We start from the raw sequence: 18,338 nt of genomic DNA, 5'->3' as shown, positions 1-18,338 counted from the left end.
TGGATCAGGCCCCTAGTATCTTTTTAGGTTTGGATGGTGAGGAGGGGTGCCAGTAGCAAGATGAATGGTGTATTTGGATCTTAATGGATCAGGCCCATAGTATCTTGTTAGGTTTGGATGGTGAGGAGAGGTGCCAGGAGCGAGACCAATGATGTATTCGGGTCTTAGTGGATCAGGCCCATAGTATGTAGTTAGGTTTGGATGGTGAGGAGGGGTGCCAGGAGCGAGACCAATGGTGTAATTGGATCTTAGTGGATCAGGCCCATAGTATCTTGTTAGGTTTGGATGGTGAGGAGAGGTGCCAGTAGCAAGATGAATGGTGTATTTGGATCTTAGTGGATCAGGCCCATAGTATCTTGTTAGGTTTGGATGGTGAGGAGGGGTGCCAGGAGCGAGACCAATGGTGTATTTGGATCTTAGTGGATCAGGCCCATAGTATCTTGTTAGGTTTGGATGGTGAGGAGGGGTGCCAGTAGCAAGATGAATGGTGTATTTGGATCTTAATGGATCAGGCCCATAGTATCTTGTTAGGTTTGGATGGTGAGGAGAGGTGCCAGGAGCGAGACCAATGGTGTATTTGGATATTAGTGGATCAGGCCCATAGTATCTTTTTAGGTTTGGATGGTGAGGAGGGGTGCCAGTAGCAAGATGAATGGTGTATTTGGATCTTAATGGGTCAGGCCCATAGTATCTTGTTAGGTTTGGATGGTGAGGAGAGGTGCCAGGAGCGAGACCAATGGTGTATTCGGGTCTTAGTGGATCAGGCCCATAGTATGTAGTTAGGTTTGGATGGTGAGGAGGGGTGCCAGGAGCGAGACCAATGGTGTATTTGGATCTTAGTGGATCAGGCCCATAGTATCTTGTTAGGTTTGGATGGTGAGGAGAGGTGCCAGTAGCAAGATGAATGGTGTATTTGGATCTTAGTGGATCAGGCCCATAGTATCTTGTTAGGTTTGGATGGTGAGGAAAGGTGCCAGGAGTGAGACCAATGGTGTATTTGGATCTTAGTGGATCAGGCCCATAGTATCTTGTTAGGTTTGGATGGTGAGGAGAGGTGCCAGTAGCAAGATGAATGGTGTATTTGGATCTTAGTGGATCAGGCCCATAGTATCTTGTTAGGTTTGGATGGTGAGGAGGGGTGCCAGTAGCAAGATGAATGGTGTATTTGGATCTTAATGGATCAGGCCCATAGTATCTTGTTAGGTTTGGATGGTGAGGAGAGGTGCCAGGAGCGAGACCAATGGTGTATTTGGATCTTAGTGGATCAGGCCCATAGTATCTTTTTAGGTTTGGATGGTGAGGAGGGGTGCCAGTAGCAAGATGAATGGTGTATTTGGATCTTAATGGATCAGGCCCATAGTATCTTGTTAGGTTTGGATGGTGAGGAGAGGTGCCAGGAGCGAGACCAATGGTGTATTCGGGTCTTAGTGGATCAGGCCCATAGTATGTAGTTAGGTTTGGATGGTGAGGAGGGGTGCCAGGAGCGAGACCAATGGTGTATTTGGATCTTAGTGGATCAGGCCCATAGTACCTTGTTAGGTTTGGATGGTGAGGAGAGGTGCCAGTAGCAAGATGAATGGTGTATTTGGATCTTAGTGGATCAGACCCATAGTATCTTGTTAGGTTTGGATGGTGAGGAGGGGTGCCAGGAGCGAGACCAATGGTGTATTTGGATCTTAGTGGATCAGGCCCATAGTATCTTGTTAGGTTTGGATGGTGAGGAAAGGTGCCAGGAGTGAGACCAATGGTGTATTTGGATCTTAGTGGATCAGGCCCATAGTATCTTGTTAGGTTTGGATGGTGAGGAGAGGTGCCAGTAGCAAGATGAATGGTGTATTTGGATCTTAGTGGATCAGGCCCATAGTATCTTGTTAGGTTTGGATGGTGAGGAGGGGTGCCAGGAGCGAGACCAATGGTGCATTTGGATCTTAGTGGATCAGACCCATAGTGTCTTGTTTGGTTTGGATGGTGAGGAGAGGTGCAAGGAGTGAGACCAATGGTGTATTTGGATCTTAGTGGATCAGGCCCATAGTATGTAGTTAGGTTTGTATGGTGAGGAGAGGTGTCAGGAGCGAGACCATCGGTGTATTTGGATCTTAGTGGATCAGGCCCATAGCATCTTTCTAGGTTTGGATGGTGAAGAGAGGTGCCAGGAGCGAGACCAATCGTGTATTTGGATCTTAGTGGATCAGGCCCATAGTATGTAGTTAGGTTTGGATGGTGAGGAGGGGTGCCAGGAGCGAGACCAATGGTGTATTTGGATCTTAGTGGATCAGGCCCATAGTATCTTGTTAGGTTTGGATGGTGAGGAGGGGTGCCAGGAGCGAGACCAATGGTGTATTTGGATCTTAGTGGATCAGGCCCATAGTATCTTGTTAGGTTTGGATGGTGAGGAAAGGTGCCAGGAGTGAGACCAATGGTGTATTCGGGTCTTAGTGGATCAGGCCCATAGTATCTTGTTAGGTTTGGATGGTGAGGAGAGGTGCCAGGAGTGAGACCAATGGTGTATTCGGGTCTTAGTGGATCAGGCCCATAGTATGTAGTTAGGTTTGGATGGTGAGGAGGGGTGCCAGGAGCGAGACCAATGGTGTATTTGGATCTTAGTGGATCAGGCCCATAGTATCTTGTTAGGTTTGGATGGTGAGGAAAGGTGCCAGGAGTGAGACCAATGGTGTATTCGGGTCTTAGTGGATCAGGCCCATAGTATCTTGTTAGGTTTGGATGGTGAGGAGAGGTGCCAGGAGTGAGACCAATGGTGTATTCGGGTCTTAGTGGATCAGGCCCATAGTATCTTGTTAGGTTTGGATGGTGAGGAGAGGTGCCAAGAGCGAGACCAATGGTGTATTTGGATCGTAGTGGATCAGGCCCATAGTATGTAGTTAGGTTTGGATGGTGAGGAGAGGTGCCAGGAGCAAGACTAATGGTGTATTTGGATCTTAGTGGATCAGGCCTATAGTATCTTGTTAGGTTTGGATGGTGAGGAGGGGTGCCAGTAGCAAGATGAATGGTGTATTTGGATCTTAGTGGATCAGGCCCATAGTATCTTGTTAGGTTTGGATGGTGAGGAGGGGTGCCAGGAGCGAGACCAATGGTGTATTTGGATCTTAGTGGATCAGGCCCATAGTATGTAGTTAGGTTTGGATGGTGAAGAAAGGTGCCAGGAGCGAGACCATTGGTGTATTCGGGTCTTAGTGGATCAGGCCCATGGTATGTAGTTAGGTTTGGATGGTGAGGAGAGGTGCCAGGAGTGAGACCAATGGTGTATTTGGATCTTATTGGATCAGGCCCATAGTATCTTGTTAGGTTTGGATGGTGAGGAGAGGTGCCAGGAGCGAGACCAGTGGTGTATTCGGGTCTTAGTGGATCAGGCCCATAGTATCTTGTTAGGTTTGGATGGTGAGGAGAGGTGCCAGGAGTGAGACCAATGGTGTATTTGGATCTTAGTGGATCACGCCCATAGTATCTTGTTAGGTTTGGATGGTGAGGAGAGGTGCCAGTAGCAAGATGAATGGTGTATTTGGATCTTAATGGATCAGGCCCATAGTATCTTGTTAGGTTTGGATGGTGAGGAGAGGTGCCAGGAGCGAGACCAATGGTGTATTTGGATCTTAATGGATCAGGCCCATAGTATCTTGTTAGGTTTGGATGGTGAGGAGAGGTGCCAGGAGCGAGACCAATGGTGTATTCGGGTCTTAGTGGATCAGGCCCATAGTATGTAGTTAGGTTTGGATGGTGAGGAGGGGTGCCAGGAGCGAGACCAATGGTGTATTTGGATCTTAGTGGATCAGGCCCATAGTATCTTGTTAGGTTTGGATGGTGAGGAGAGGTGCCAGTAGCAAGATGAATGGTGTATTTGGATCTTAGTGGATCAGGCCCATAGTATCTTGTTAGGTTTGAATGGTGAGGAGGGGTGCCAGGAGCGAGACCAATGGTGTATTTGGATCTTAGTGGATCAAGCCCATAGTATCTTGTTAGGTTTGGATGGTGAGGAGGGGTGCCAGTAGCAAGATGAATGGTGTATTTGGATCTTAATGGATCAGGCCCATAGTATCTTTTTAGGTTTGGATGGTGAGGAGGGGTGCCAGTAGCAAGATGAATGGTGTATTTGGATCTTAATGGATCAGGCCCATAGTATCTTGTTAGGTTTGGATGGTGAGGAGAGGTGCCAGGAGCGAGACCAATGGTGTATTCGGGTCTTAGTGGATCAGGCCCATAGTATGTAGTTAGGTTTGGATGGTGAGGAGGGGTGCCAGGAGCGAGACCAATGGTGTATTTGGATCTTAATGGATCAGGCCCATAGTATCTTTTTAGGTTTGGATGGTGAGGAGGGGTGCCAGTAGCAAGATGAATGGTGTATTTGGATCTTAATGGATCAGGCCCATAGTATCTTGTTAGGTTTGGATGGTGAGGAGAGGTGCCAGGAGCGAGACCAATGGTGTATTCGGGTCTTAGTGGATCAGGCCCATAGTATCTTGTTAGGTTTGGATGGTGAGGAGAGGTGCCAGTAGCAAGATGAATGGTGTATTTGGATCTTAGTGGATCAGGCCCATAGTATCTTGTTAGGTTTGGATGGTGAGGAAAGGTGCCAGGAGTGAGACCAATGGTGTATTTGGATCTTAGTGGATCAGGCCCATAGTATCTTGTTAGGTTTGGATGGTGAGGAGAGGTGCCAGTAGCAAGATTAATGGTGTATTTGGATCTTAGTGGATCAGGCCCATAGTATCTTGTTAGGTTTGGATGGTGAGGAGGGGTGCCAGTAGCAAGATGAATGGTGTATTTGGATCTTAGTGGATCAGGCCCATAGTATCTTGTTAGGTTTGGATGGTGAGGAGAGGTGCCAGGAGCGAGACCAATGGTGTATTCGGGTCTTAGTGGATCAGGCCCATAGTATGTAGTTAGGTTTGGATGGTGAGGAGGGGTGCCAGGAGCGAGACCAATGGTGTATTTGGATCTTAGTGGATCAGGCCCATAGTATCTTGTTAGGTTTGGATGGTGAGGAGAGGTGCCAGTAGCAAGATGAATGGTGTATTTGGATCTTAGTGGATCAGACCCATAGTATCTTGTTAGGTTTGGATGGTGAGGAGGGGTGCCAGGAGCGAGACCAATGGTGTATTTGGATCTTAGTGGATCAGGCCCATAGTATCTTGTTAGGTTTGGATGGTGAGGAAAGGTGCCAGGAGTGAGACCAATGGTGTATTTGGATCTTAGTGGATCAGGCCCATAGTATCTTGTTAGGTTTGGATGGTGAGGAGAGGTGCCAGTAGCAAGATGAATGGTGTATTTGGATCTTAGTGGATTAGGCCCATAGTATCTTGTTAGGTTTGGATGGTGAGGAGGGGTGCCAGGAGCGAGACCAATGGTGTATTTGGATCTTAGTGGATCAGACCCATAGTGTCTTGTTTGGTTTGGATGGTGAGGAGAGGTGCAAGGAGTGAGACCAATGGTGTATTTGGATCTTAGTGGATCAGGCCCATAGTATGTAGTTAGGTTTGTATGGTGAGGAGAGGTGTCAGGAGCGAGACCAATGGTGTATTTGGATCTTAGTGGACCAGGCCCATAGTATCTTGTTAGGTTTGGATGGTGAGGAGAGGTGCCAGGAGCGAGACCAATCGTGTATTTGGATCTTAGTGGATCAGGCCCATAGTATGTAGTTAGGTTTGGATGGTGAGGAGGGGTGCCAGGAGCGAGACCAATGGTGTATTTGGATCTTAGTGGATCAGGCCCATAGTATCTTGTTAGGTTTGGATGGTGAGGAGGGGTGCCAGGAGCGAGACCAATGGTGTATTTGGATCTTAGTGGATCAGGCCCATAGTATCTTGTTAGGTTTGGATGGTGAGGAAAGGTGCCAGGAGTGAGACCAATGGTGTATTCGGTTCTTAGTGGATCAGGCCCATAGTATCTTGTTAGGTTTGGATGGTGAGGAGAGGTGCCAGGAGTGAGACCAATGGTGTATTCGGGTCTTAGTGGATCAGGCCCATAGTATGTAGTTAGGTTTGGATGGTGAGGAGGGGTGCCAGGAGTGAGACCAATGGTGTGTTCGGGTCTTAGTGGATCAGGCCCATAGTATCTTGTTAGGTTTGGATGGTGAGGAGAGGTGCCAAGAGCGAGACCAATGGTGTATTTGGATCGTAGTGGATCAGGCCCATAGTATCTTGTTAGGTTTGGATGGTGAGGAGAGGTGCCAGGAGCGAGACCAATGGTATATTTGGATCTTAGTGGATCAGGCCCATAGTATCTTGTTAGGTTTGGATGGTGAGGAGAGGTGCCAGTAGCAAGATGGATGGTGTATTTGGATCTTAGTGGATCAGGCCCATAGTATCTTGTTAGGTTTGGATGGTGAGGAGAGGTGCCAGGAGTGAGACCAATTGTGTACTCGGGTCTTAGTGGATCAGGCCCATAGTATGTAGTTAGGTTTGGATGGTGAGGAGAGGTGCCAGGAGCAAGACTAATGGTGTATTTGGATCTTAGTGGATCAGGCCTATAGTATCTTGTTAGGTTTGGATGGTGAGGAGGGGTGCCAGTAGCAAGATGAATGGTGTATTTGGATCTTAGTGGATCAGGCCCATAGTATCTTGTTAGGTTTGGATGGTGAGGAGGGGTGCCAGGAGCGAGACCAATGGTGTATTTGGATCTTAGTGGATCAGGCCCATAGTATGTAGTTAGGTTTGGATGGTGAAGAAAGTTGCCAGGAGCGAGACCAATGGTGTATTCGGGTCTTAGTGGATCAGGCCCATGGTATGTAGTTAGGTTTGGATGGTGAGGAGAGGTGCCAGGAGTGAGACCAATGGTGTATTTGGATCTTAGTGGATCAGGCCCATAGTATCTTGTTAGGTTTGGATGGTGAGGAGAGGTGCCAGGAGCGAGACCAGTGGTGTATTTAGATCTTAGTGGATCAGGCCCATAGTATGTAGTTAGATTTGGATGGTGAGGAGGGGTGCCAGGAGCAAGACCAATGGTGTATTTGGATCTTAGTGGATCAGGCCTATAGTATCTTGTTTGGTTTGGATGGTGAGGAGGGGTGCCAGGAGTGAGACCAATGGTGTATTTGGATCTTAGTGGATCAGGCCCATAGTATCTTGTTAGGTTTGGATGGTGAGTAAAGGTGCCAGGAGCAAGACCAATGGTGTAATTGGATCTTAGTGGATCAGGCCCATAGTATCTTGTTTGGTTTGGATGCTGAGGAGAGGTGCCAGGAGTGAGACCAATGGTGTATTCGGGTCTTAGTGGATCAGACCCATAGTATGTAGTTAGGTTTGGATGCTGAGGAGAGGTGCCAGGAGTGAGACCAATGGTGTATTCCGGTCTTAGTGGATCAGGCCCTTAGTATGTAGTTAGGTTTGGATGGTGAGGAGGGGTGCCAGGAGTGAGACCAATGGTGTATTTGGGTCTTAGTGGATCAGGCCCATAGTATCTTGTTAGGTTTGGATGGTGAGGAGAGGTGCCAGGAGCAAGACCGATGGACGTGTGTGTGTGTGTGTGTGTGTGTGTGTGTGTGTGTGTGTGTGTGTGTGTGTGTGTGTGTGTGTGTGTGTGTGTGTGTGTGTTAAAACCAACTCTTGTCATCATGATTTTACACACACACACACACACACACACACACACACACACACACACACACACAAACACACACACACACTCCCTTTATTTGCCTCACATGAGAAGCAGAAGTTGACCTCCAGGCTTTGATTGAAATATTGAAATGTTTGAGTCCGCTGGAGTCTTTCTTACTAAGTACTTGGCGGGTAAACCAGCAACTCCATTCTGGAGGAATGTTTGGGAAATGCAAGGCATGGCTTTCTCACTAAAAGTTTGATGGGAACATCAATATGTGGGGAGGAGAAATCAAGCATCAGTCTGGATTAAAACTAAGATAATGTTTTACCGGGAGTCGGAGTCCAATTAAAGCCCAAAGAGGAAATGAAATCAATATTTTCTCCCACTTAAACACTCTTCAAATTCACTCCAAAAAACAACAACTGTGCATGGCTTTAGTCGACCTTGTCTGCACGAAGCATGTTTCTCTTCCTTTCTTTCTTTCTTCACTTCCTTCATGAAAAGTCCAAGAAGAAGAAGGAAACATGTTCAAATCAATCATGAATGAAAAGGAGCTGAAAGAAGTGAAAAACTGCACACAAATGCAACAATTGACCTTCAATGTTGGCCACGACAAGGTCACTGTTTTCATTTTACAACAAAAAAATCGCATCTTTTCATTATGATTTTTCCCTTTATTTTTAAGTACAAAAATAAATTTGCAGAGTTTTATTCAGTTATCAAGTGTTGATCCAAATACTTTTCACGACATTCAAGCGACCTTGATTATACGTACATGTCCTTTTAAAAGTGACCTCAAAACTCTGCTGAAAAATAATTGTTTGGACATTGATGTCTAATGTTGTTGGTTGGAAAATGACCACATTTCTACTTCAAATCAACGTCTCAACCCGACATTGTTTCAACGTTGTATTTGTGTTGTTGAAAAATGACCAAATTTCAATGTTGAATCAACGTCACTACCTGACATTAAATAAACGTTTCAACGTTATATTTGTGTTGTTGAAAAATTACCAATTTTTTATGTTAAATCAACGTCTCAACCCGACATTAATTAAACGTTGTTTCAACGTTGTATTTGTGTTGTTGAAAAATGAACAAATTTCAAGGTTAAATCAATGTCACAACCCGACATTGATTAAACGTTGTTTCAACATCGTATTTGTGTTGTTAAATATTGGTTGGGAAATGACCACATTTCAATGTTAAATCAACGTCTCAACCCGACATTGTTTCAACGTTGTATTTGTGTGGTTGAAAAATGACCAAATTTCAATGTTCAATCAACGTCACTACCTGACATTGATTAAATGTTTCAACGTTGTATTTGTGTTGTTGAAAAATGACCAATTTTTTATGTTAAATCAACGTCTCAACCCGACATTGATTAAACGTTGTTTCAACGTTGTATTTGTGTTGTTGAAAAATGACCAAATTTCAATGTTAAATCAACGTCGGAACCCAACATTCATTAAACGTTGTTTCAACATCGTATTTGTGTTGTTAAATATTGGTTGGGAAATAACCACATTTCAATGTTAAATCAACGTCTCAACCCGACATTGATTAAACGTCATCAATACACATGTTGTTTCAACGTTGTATTTGTGTTGTTGAAAAATGACCAAATTTCAAGTTTAAATCAACGTCACAACCTCACATTGATTCAACGTTGTTTCAACATCGTATTTGTGTTGTTAAATATTGGTTGGGAAATGACCACATTTCAATGTTAAATCAACGTCTCAACCCGACATTGATTAATTGTCATCAATATGCATGTTATTTCAACGTTGTATTTGTGTTGTTGAAAAATGACAAATTTTTTATGTTAAATCAACGTCTCAACCCGACATTGAAAAAAAGTCATCAAAAAGCATGTTGTTTCAGCGTTGTATTTGTGTTGTTGAATATTGGTTGAAAATCGACCTAATTTCGATCTTAAATCTACATCAGAACCCAACATTGACTAAACGTTGTCTAGAAGCATGTTGTTTCAACGTTGTATTTGTGTGTTGAAAAATGACCACATTTCAATGTTAAATCAACGTCACAACCTGACATTGATTGTTTCAACGTCGTATTTGTGTTGTTGAAAAATTACCAAATTTCAATGTTAAATCAAAGTCAGAGCCCAACATTGATTAAATATTGTCAAAAAGCTTGTTGTTTCAATGTTGTATTTGTGTGTAGAATATTGGTTTGAAAAATGACCACATTTTAATGTCAAATCGTCTCAACCTGACATTGATTAAACGTTGTTTCAGCGTTGTATTTGTGTTGTTGAATATTGGTTGAAAATTGACCTAATTTCGATGTTAAATCTACATCAGAACCCAACATTGACTAAACGTTGTCTAGAAGCTTGTTGTTTCAACGTTGTATTTGTGTGTTGAAAAATGACCAAATTTCAATGTTAAATCAACGTCACAACCTGACATTGATTAAATATTGTCAAAAAGTATGTTGTTTCAATGTTGTATTTGTGTTGTAGAATATTGGTTTGAAAAATTACCACATTTCAATGTTAAATCAACGTCTCAACCCGACATTGATTAAACGTTGTTTCAGCGTTGTATTTGTGTTGTTGAATTTTGGTTGAAAATTTACCTAATTTCAATGTTAAATCTACATCAGAACCCAACATTGACTAAACGTTGTCTAGAAGCATGTTGTCTCAACGTTGTATTTGTGTGTTGAAAAATGACCAAATTTCAATGTTAAATCAACGTCAGGTTGTGACATTGACTAAACGTTGTCTAGAAGCATGTTGTTTCAACGTTGTATTTGTGTGTTGAAAAATGACCAAATTTCAATGTTAAATCAACGTCAGAGCCCAAAATTGATTAAATTTTGTCAAAAAGCATGTTGTTTCAACGTTGTATTTGTGTTGTAGAGTATTGGTTGAAAATTGACCGCATTTCAATGTTAAATCAACGTCTCAACCTGACATTGATTAAACGTTGTTTCAGCGTTGTATTTGTGTTGTTGAATATTGGTTTAAAATTTACCAAATTTCAATGTTAAATCAACGTTGGAACCCAACATTGATTAAACGTCGTCGAAAAGCATGTTGTTTCAACGTTGTATTTGTGTTGTAGGATATTGGTTGAAAATGACCAAATTTCAATGTTAAATCAACGTCTCTACCTGACATTGATTTAACGTTGTTTCAACATTGTATTTGTGTTGTTGAAAATTGGTTGAAAATTGACCTAATTTCAATGTTAAATCTACATCAGAACCCAACATTGACTAAACGTCTAGAAGCATGTTGTCTCAACGTTGTATTTGTGTCCTTTAAATTGACCAAATTTCAATGTTAAATCAACGTCGGAACCTAACATTGATTAAACGTCGTCAAAAAGCATGTTGTTTCAACGCTGTATTTGTGTTGTAGGATGTTGGTTGAAAATGACCACATTTCAATGTTAAATCAATGTCTCAACCTGAAATTGAATAAACGTTATTTCAACGTTGTATTTGTGTTGTAGGATAATGGTTGAAAATGACCATATTTCAATATTAAATCAATGTCTCAACCTGACATTGATTAAACGTTGTTTCAGCGTTGTATTTGTGTTTAAAATTTACGAAATTTCAATGTTAAATCAACGTTGGAACCCAACATTGATTAAACGTCGTCAAAAAGCATGTTGTTTCAACTTTGTATTTGTGTTGTAGGATATTGGTTGAAAATGACCACATTTCAATGTTAAATCAACGTCTCAACCTGACACTGATTTAACGTTGTTTCAACATTGTATTTGTGTTGTTGAAAATTGGTTGAAAATTGACCTAATTTCAATGTTAAATCTACATCAGAACCCAACATTGACTAAACGTCTAGAAGCATGTTGTCTCAACGTTGTATTTGTGTCCTTTAAATTGACCAAATTTCAATGTTAAATCAAAGTTGGAACCCAACATTAATTAAACGTCGTCAAAAAGCATGTTGTTTCAACGTTCTATTTGTCTTGTAAGATATTGGTTGAAAATGACCACATTTCAATGTTAAATCAATGTCTGAACCTGACATTGATTAAACGTTGTTTCAGCGTTGTATTTGTGTTTAAAATTTACCAAATTTCAATGTTAAATCAACGTTGGAACCCAACATTGATTAAACGTCGTCAAAAAGCATGTTGGTTCAACGTTGTATTTGTGTTGTAGGATATTGGTTGAAAATGACCACATTTCAATATTAAATCAATGTCTCAACCTGACATTGATTAAACATTGTTTCGGCGTTGTATTTGTGTTTAATATTTACCAAATTTCAATGTTAAATCAACGTTGGAACCCAACATTGAGTAAACGTCGTCAAAAAGCATGTTGTTTCAACGTTGTATTTGTGTTGTAGGATATTGGTTGAAAATGACCACATTTCAATATTAAATCAACGTCTCAACCTGACATTGAATAAACGTTGTTTCAACGTTGTATTTGTGTTGTAGGATATTGGTTGAAAATGACCACATTTCAATGTTAAATCAATGTCTCAACCTGACATTGATTAAACGTTGTTTCAGCGTTGTATTTGTGTTTAAAATTTACCAAATTTCAATGTTAAATCAACGTTGGAACCCAACATTGATTAAACGTCGTCAAAAAGCATGTTGTTTCAACGTTGTATTTGTGTTGTAGGATATTGGTTGAAAAATGACCACATTTCAATGTTAAATCAACGTCTCAACCTGAAATTGAATAAACGTTGTTTCAACGTTGTATTTGTGTTGTAGGATATTGGTGGAAAATGACCACATTTCAATGTTAAATCAATGTCTCAACGTGACATTGAATAAAGGTTGTTTTTCAACGTTGTATTTGTGTTTTTAAATGACCAAATTTCAGTGTTAAATCAACATTGGAACCCAACATTGAATGAACGTCGTCAAAAAGCATGTTGTTTCAATGTTGTATTTGTGTTGTGGAATATTGGTTGTAAAATGACCACATTTCAATGTCAAATCAACATCAGAACTTAACATTGAATAAACGTCGTCAAAAGCATGTTTCAATGTTGTATTTGTGTTGTTTAAAAGCCACCACATTTCAAGGTTAAATCAAGGCCACAACCTGACGTTGATGAAACGTCGTCTAGAAGCATGTTGTTTCAACGTTGTGTTTGTGTCGTGGAATATTGTGTGAAAGTGTTCACGCCTCACAGTCATGTAACTTTGGTGTGTTGCGCAACATCTACGAGGTATGATGCAATCGCCGCTCATGTTAATCAGCCAACATAACTCAGGTGAACAGCAATAATCTTCTGTGTGTGTGTGTGTGTGTGTGTGTGTGTGTGTGTGTGTGTGTGTGTGTGTGTGTGTGTGTGTGTGTGTGTGTGTGTGTGTGTGTGTGTGTGTGACACACAAAGCAGGTTCATGAGCACATCCAACACAAAGGTGACAAAGGCTCAGTGCCGACTAACGTGCTCCCACCCCGGTGTAATCACTTGGATTTTCATGCAGGCTTCCTTGCCGGATTTGGAAATATTGTCCCCATTAAAGCGCTGTGTGTTGCAGTAAAGTGTCGGCGTGCAGCCTGCTCACATATTTACCAGCTCTTAAAAAGCCAAAGGATGCATTTCACGCACATAAGATGTGTAAACAAGATAAGATGATAAACAATCTTCATGGGATGAATCCACAATAAAAAACCCTTCTAGAAAAAAAAGTCAATTTTTAAGTAAAAAAAACAAAGCCTCTCATTCAAAAAAGTCTCCCTCATTGAAAAACAACACAAAAATGCTTCACGGTTCAGATAACCCAGTAGTAGAGGTCAAATAATACCCATATAACCCAAAAAATTGGTTATTTTTCATAAAAATAACCCATAAATTGGGTTAACAAAATATATATATATTTTTTTAGTGTGCAGACATCAAGCAGAAACCGGTCAAGGACTTTGGTCTGGTCTCTCTTCATAGCCCTCCAGAGCCCTGAAGACCGACAGTCCACGTCCGTCCTTCACAATAAAAGTGCTACGCTGCATAAAAGAAAAAAAAGTGTTGACAAAATATAAAATAAAACGGCCAAATTTGAGGTAAAAACTAGTGAAGTGACCTGTCCTTGCAGCTCGTTAGACATTCTAAATTACAACATGTGTGTCCAACTACTGGCAGGACTCTGAAGGTGGCGTTTTATCGTGAAAACAGGGATTTTTCAACTTGCAATTCTTAAAGTAAAAAATCCTCGGCTAATATATGAGGGGAACATTTCTTGTAAGATTGAGTGGGTGTGGCTTGTCGTCTGGAAAATACTGTCATTTTCCAACATGTTATTTTGTAGACTAAGAGATACTACATTGCTTCATTTGGAAACAATTAAGGTATGTAAATAAATATTTACAAACAAAATTTTATTTTATAAAAATTGAGTGGGTGTGGCTTATATACCGGTGCACTTTGTAGTCTGGGAAATACGGTTGTCTTCCACAGATATGGGGGGGAAAACATGTTATTTTGTAAACTGACAGATACTACATTGCGTCATTTGGAAAAAATTAAGGTATGTAAATAAACATTTACAGAGTTTTTTCTGTGTAAATAACTCATTTCACAGCATATATATATATATATATATATATATATATATATATATATATATATATATATATATATATATATATACATGCGACTAATATATGGAAACAATGTTTTTCTTGTAAAATTGAGTGGGTGTGGGTTGTATACCGTTGCGCTTTGTAATCTGGAAAATATGGTAATATTCCACCAAATGGGGGGGTGGACATGTTATTTTGTAGACTAACAGATACTACATTGCATCATTTGGAAACAATTAAGGTATGTAAATAAACAGTTACAGAGTTTTTTCTGTGTAAATAACTCATTTCACAGCATATATATATATATATATATATATATATATATATATATATATATATGTAGTATCTGTTAGTCTACAAAATAACATGTCCACCCCCTATATATATATATATATATATATATATATATATATATATATATATATATATATATATATATATATAGGGGGTGGACATGTTATTTTGTAGACTAACAGATACTACATTCCTTCATTTGGAAACTATGAAGGTATGTAAATAAATATTGACTGAATATTTCTTTGTAAATAACTTATTTCACGTTGTATATATCTGTGACTAATATATGGAGACAACATTTTATTTTCTAAAAATTGAGTGGGTGTGGCTTACATACCAATGCGCCTTGTAGTCTAGTAATCTTCCACCAAATGAGGGGCAGGGGGGTGGCATGTTATTTTGTAGACTAACAGATACTATATTTCTTCATTTGTAAACAATTAAGGTATGTGAATAAACATTTGCAGAATATTTCTGCACAAATAACTTATTTCACAACGTATATATCTGTGGCTAATATATGGAAACAATATGCTTTGTAGTTTGAAAAATACAGTTGTCCTCCACTGAAACAAGGGGGGGCGGGGAAACATGTTATTTTGTAGACTAACAGATACTACATTGCTTCATTTGAAAACAATTAAGGTATGTAAATAAACATTTACCCAATATTTCTGTGTAAATAACTAATTGCCCAACATATATACTGTATATCTGCGGCTTATAGTCTGGTGCTGCTAATGTATGGAAAAAACAACATATTTCTCCTTTAAAATTTAGTGGGTGTGGCTTATATAGCGGTGCGCTCTATAGTCCGGAAAATACTGTATTTGAAATATTTGCGTTAGTGAGCGTGCATGCTCAGTGGTGTTGGGTAGCAGACGTCAACAGAACACCGGCACAACCTTTCAGATGTACTGATCCTGTACTAGTACCGGGATAAATGTCAACAACACCCATCCTGAGTCATTTTATGGAGCTTTATCTCGCCTTCGAGTAACAATTTAACACGTGGAACTCTCCTGAAGAGAGGAAGGAATTAAACCATGAATTAAAGCTGCAAGCAGCGATGGACGGGACCGACTTTTGCTGGTGTTTCAACATTTCTTTACCTGCACATTACCTACCTTCTCTGTATCCTGGAGTCAAACTGGTGCCTCCTTGTTTCACCCAGTCAACATATCTTTACCCGCACATTACCTACCTTCCCTGCATCCTGGGGTCACACTGGTGCTTCTTTCTGTCACCCATACATGCCGGTGCTTACTGCCATCACCCAGACAACATATCTTTACCTGCACTTTACCTACCTTCTCTGTATCCTGGTGTCAAACTGGTGCCTCCTTCTTTCACCCAGTCAACATATCTTTACCTGCACTTTACCTACCTTCTCTGTATCCTGGTGTCAAACTGGTGCCACCTTCTTTCACCCAGTCAACATATCTTTACCTGCACTTTACCTACCTTCTCTGTATATTGGTGTCAAACTGGCGCCTCCTTCTTTCACCCAGTCAACATATCTTTACCCGCACATTACCTACCTTCTCTGCATTGTGTGGTCACGCTGGTGCTTCCTGCTTTTAAGCGGCCATCTTGAGACGGCAGCAGCATCAGCGTAGCTGTTCTTTGAAAGCTCGTAAAATCGAAACCAGAGCAGTTAGAAAACATTTTTGCGCAACTTTTAACCAAAATGGGGTCAATCTCTTTCCTGTGCGAGTTTGAAGCTGAGACAACAAATGCGCTCGGAGGAGATAATGTTTGAAAAAAGGTGACGGGTTTTTACAAATCTTTTGTTTTGAAGGGGTAATTGCTGACTTCCTGTTGATTTTTGCTAAGGATGTAAATGTAGGTCTAAGTGAGACCTACATTTTATGTCTCTACAACATTCCTACTACGTGCAGTTTTTGTCTGTTTTCTTCCTAGGAGCAGTTTTGTCTGTTTTATTCCTAGGGGCCGCTAGAGAGCAATTTTGAGTTTTGGGGTTTGATTTTTTTATTAGATGGCAATTTTTGCCAGTCCTGATGTGTGTGTCAAGTTTGGTGAGTTTTGCAGCATTTTAAGGGGATCAAATTACAGCTCAGAGGCAAAAATGACATTTTTTTAGGAAATGTGTGTTTTGAAGGGGTTTTTGCCAACTTTTTGTGGATTTTTGCTGAAAGAGGTCACTGTATGAAATCTAGGTCTAAGTGAGACCTACATAGTGGTTTTCGTTTCATGTCTCTTCGACATTCCTAACGGAAGTTACAAGCATTTTTGTCGGTCTGTGTTTTTCCTAGGGGGCGCTAGAGTGCAATTTTGAGTTTTGGGGTTTGTTTTTTTGATTAGATGGGCAATTTTTGGCAGTCCTGATGTGTGTGTCAACATTGGTGAGCTTTGAAGCATGTTAAGGGGGTTAAATTACAGCTCAAAGAGGCAGCGGTATAATAAAAAGAATAGTAAAACCTTTGAAATATAATAGGGTCCTCTGTCCCAAAGAGACATTGGGTTCCTAATTAAAACATTTCTGTCACCTTGTGGAGTTTTAGAGTCTTGCTGCTCATGTGGTCCTGGACTTGTGGATCATACAGTTCTTTCTGCTCTCACATTTCCGGGGATGTTAAGAAGAGCAGCAGCTCTCATACATAAAACCATGTCTCTGTCAGGTGTGTGTGTGTGGCAACGCTCTGACCCTGAGGGGACTTCCAGCACGGCCGCCCCTGATTATGTAGTTAGCGCGCCGACTCGCTCTGAATATTAGTCTCAGCCCCGTTCCCATTCGTCATGAGGGTAGGGAGCCAAACAGGAGCTGGAAACGCTCTCAGAAGTCAACTTTTCTTTCTTTTGACCCACTTTCCTGAGTGTTTTGCATCAGTGTCACAAACCCAAGTCTGACCTTCGTCACTTTATTCCCAAACACGGCTCAAAAAATGCTTTTCTGCTGAAAAAAGTGATTATGCCTGCCGGCCGGTGGGGTTCAGGCGACGTGAAGGTGATGAATGGAGGTGCCCACAACAAGGTCATAACAAGGGTCACAACAAGGTCTCCTGTCCAGTCTCATGCAGGAGACCTTGTTGTGTCCTTGTTATGACCTTGTTGTGTCATCTGTCACTCATGGTGGACAACCTGCCGGAGACTGGACAGGAGACCTTGTTGTGACCTTGTTGTGTCATCTGTCACTCATGGTGGACAACCTGCCGGAGACTGGACAGGAGACCTTGTTGTGACCTTGTTGTGTCATCTGTCACTCATGGTGGACAACCTGCCGGAGACTGGACAGGCGACCTTGTTGTGACCTTGTTGTGTCATCTGTCACTCATGGTGGACAACCTGCCGGAGACTGGACAGGCAACCTTGTTGTGACCTTGTTGTGTCATCTGTCACTCATGGTGGACAACCTGCCGGACACTGGACAGGCGACCTTGTTGTGACCTTGTTATGACCTTGTTGTGTCATCTGTCACTCATGGTGGACAACCTGCCGGAGACTGGACAGGAGACCTTGTTGTGACCTTGTTATGACCTTGTTGTGTCATCTGTCACTCATGGTGGACAACCGCCGGAGACTGGACAGGAGACCTTGTTGTGACCTTGTTGCTGACCTTGTTATGACCTTGTTGTGTCATCTGTCACTCATGGTGGACAACCTGCCGGAGACTGGACAGGAGACCTTGTTGTGACCTTGTTATGACCTTGTGGAGTCATCTGTCACTCATGGTGGACAACCTGCCGGAGACTGGACAGGAGACCTTGTTGGGACCTTGTTGAGTCATCTGTCACTCATGGACAACCTGCCGGAGACTGGACAGGAGACCTTGTTGTGACCTTGTTATGACCTTGTTGTGTCATTTGTCACTCATGGTGGACAACCTGCCAGAGACTGGACAGGAGAGCTTGTTTTGACATTGTTATGACCTTGTTGTGTCATCTGTCACTCATGGTGGACAA

Source organism: Nerophis ophidion, linkage group LG04, assembly GCF_033978795.1.
Source record: "Nerophis ophidion isolate RoL-2023_Sa linkage group LG04, RoL_Noph_v1.0, whole genome shotgun sequence".
Classification (NCBI taxonomy): domain Eukaryota; kingdom Metazoa; phylum Chordata; class Actinopteri; order Syngnathiformes; family Syngnathidae; genus Nerophis; species Nerophis ophidion.
Note: the sequence above shows the minus strand (reverse complement) of the source record.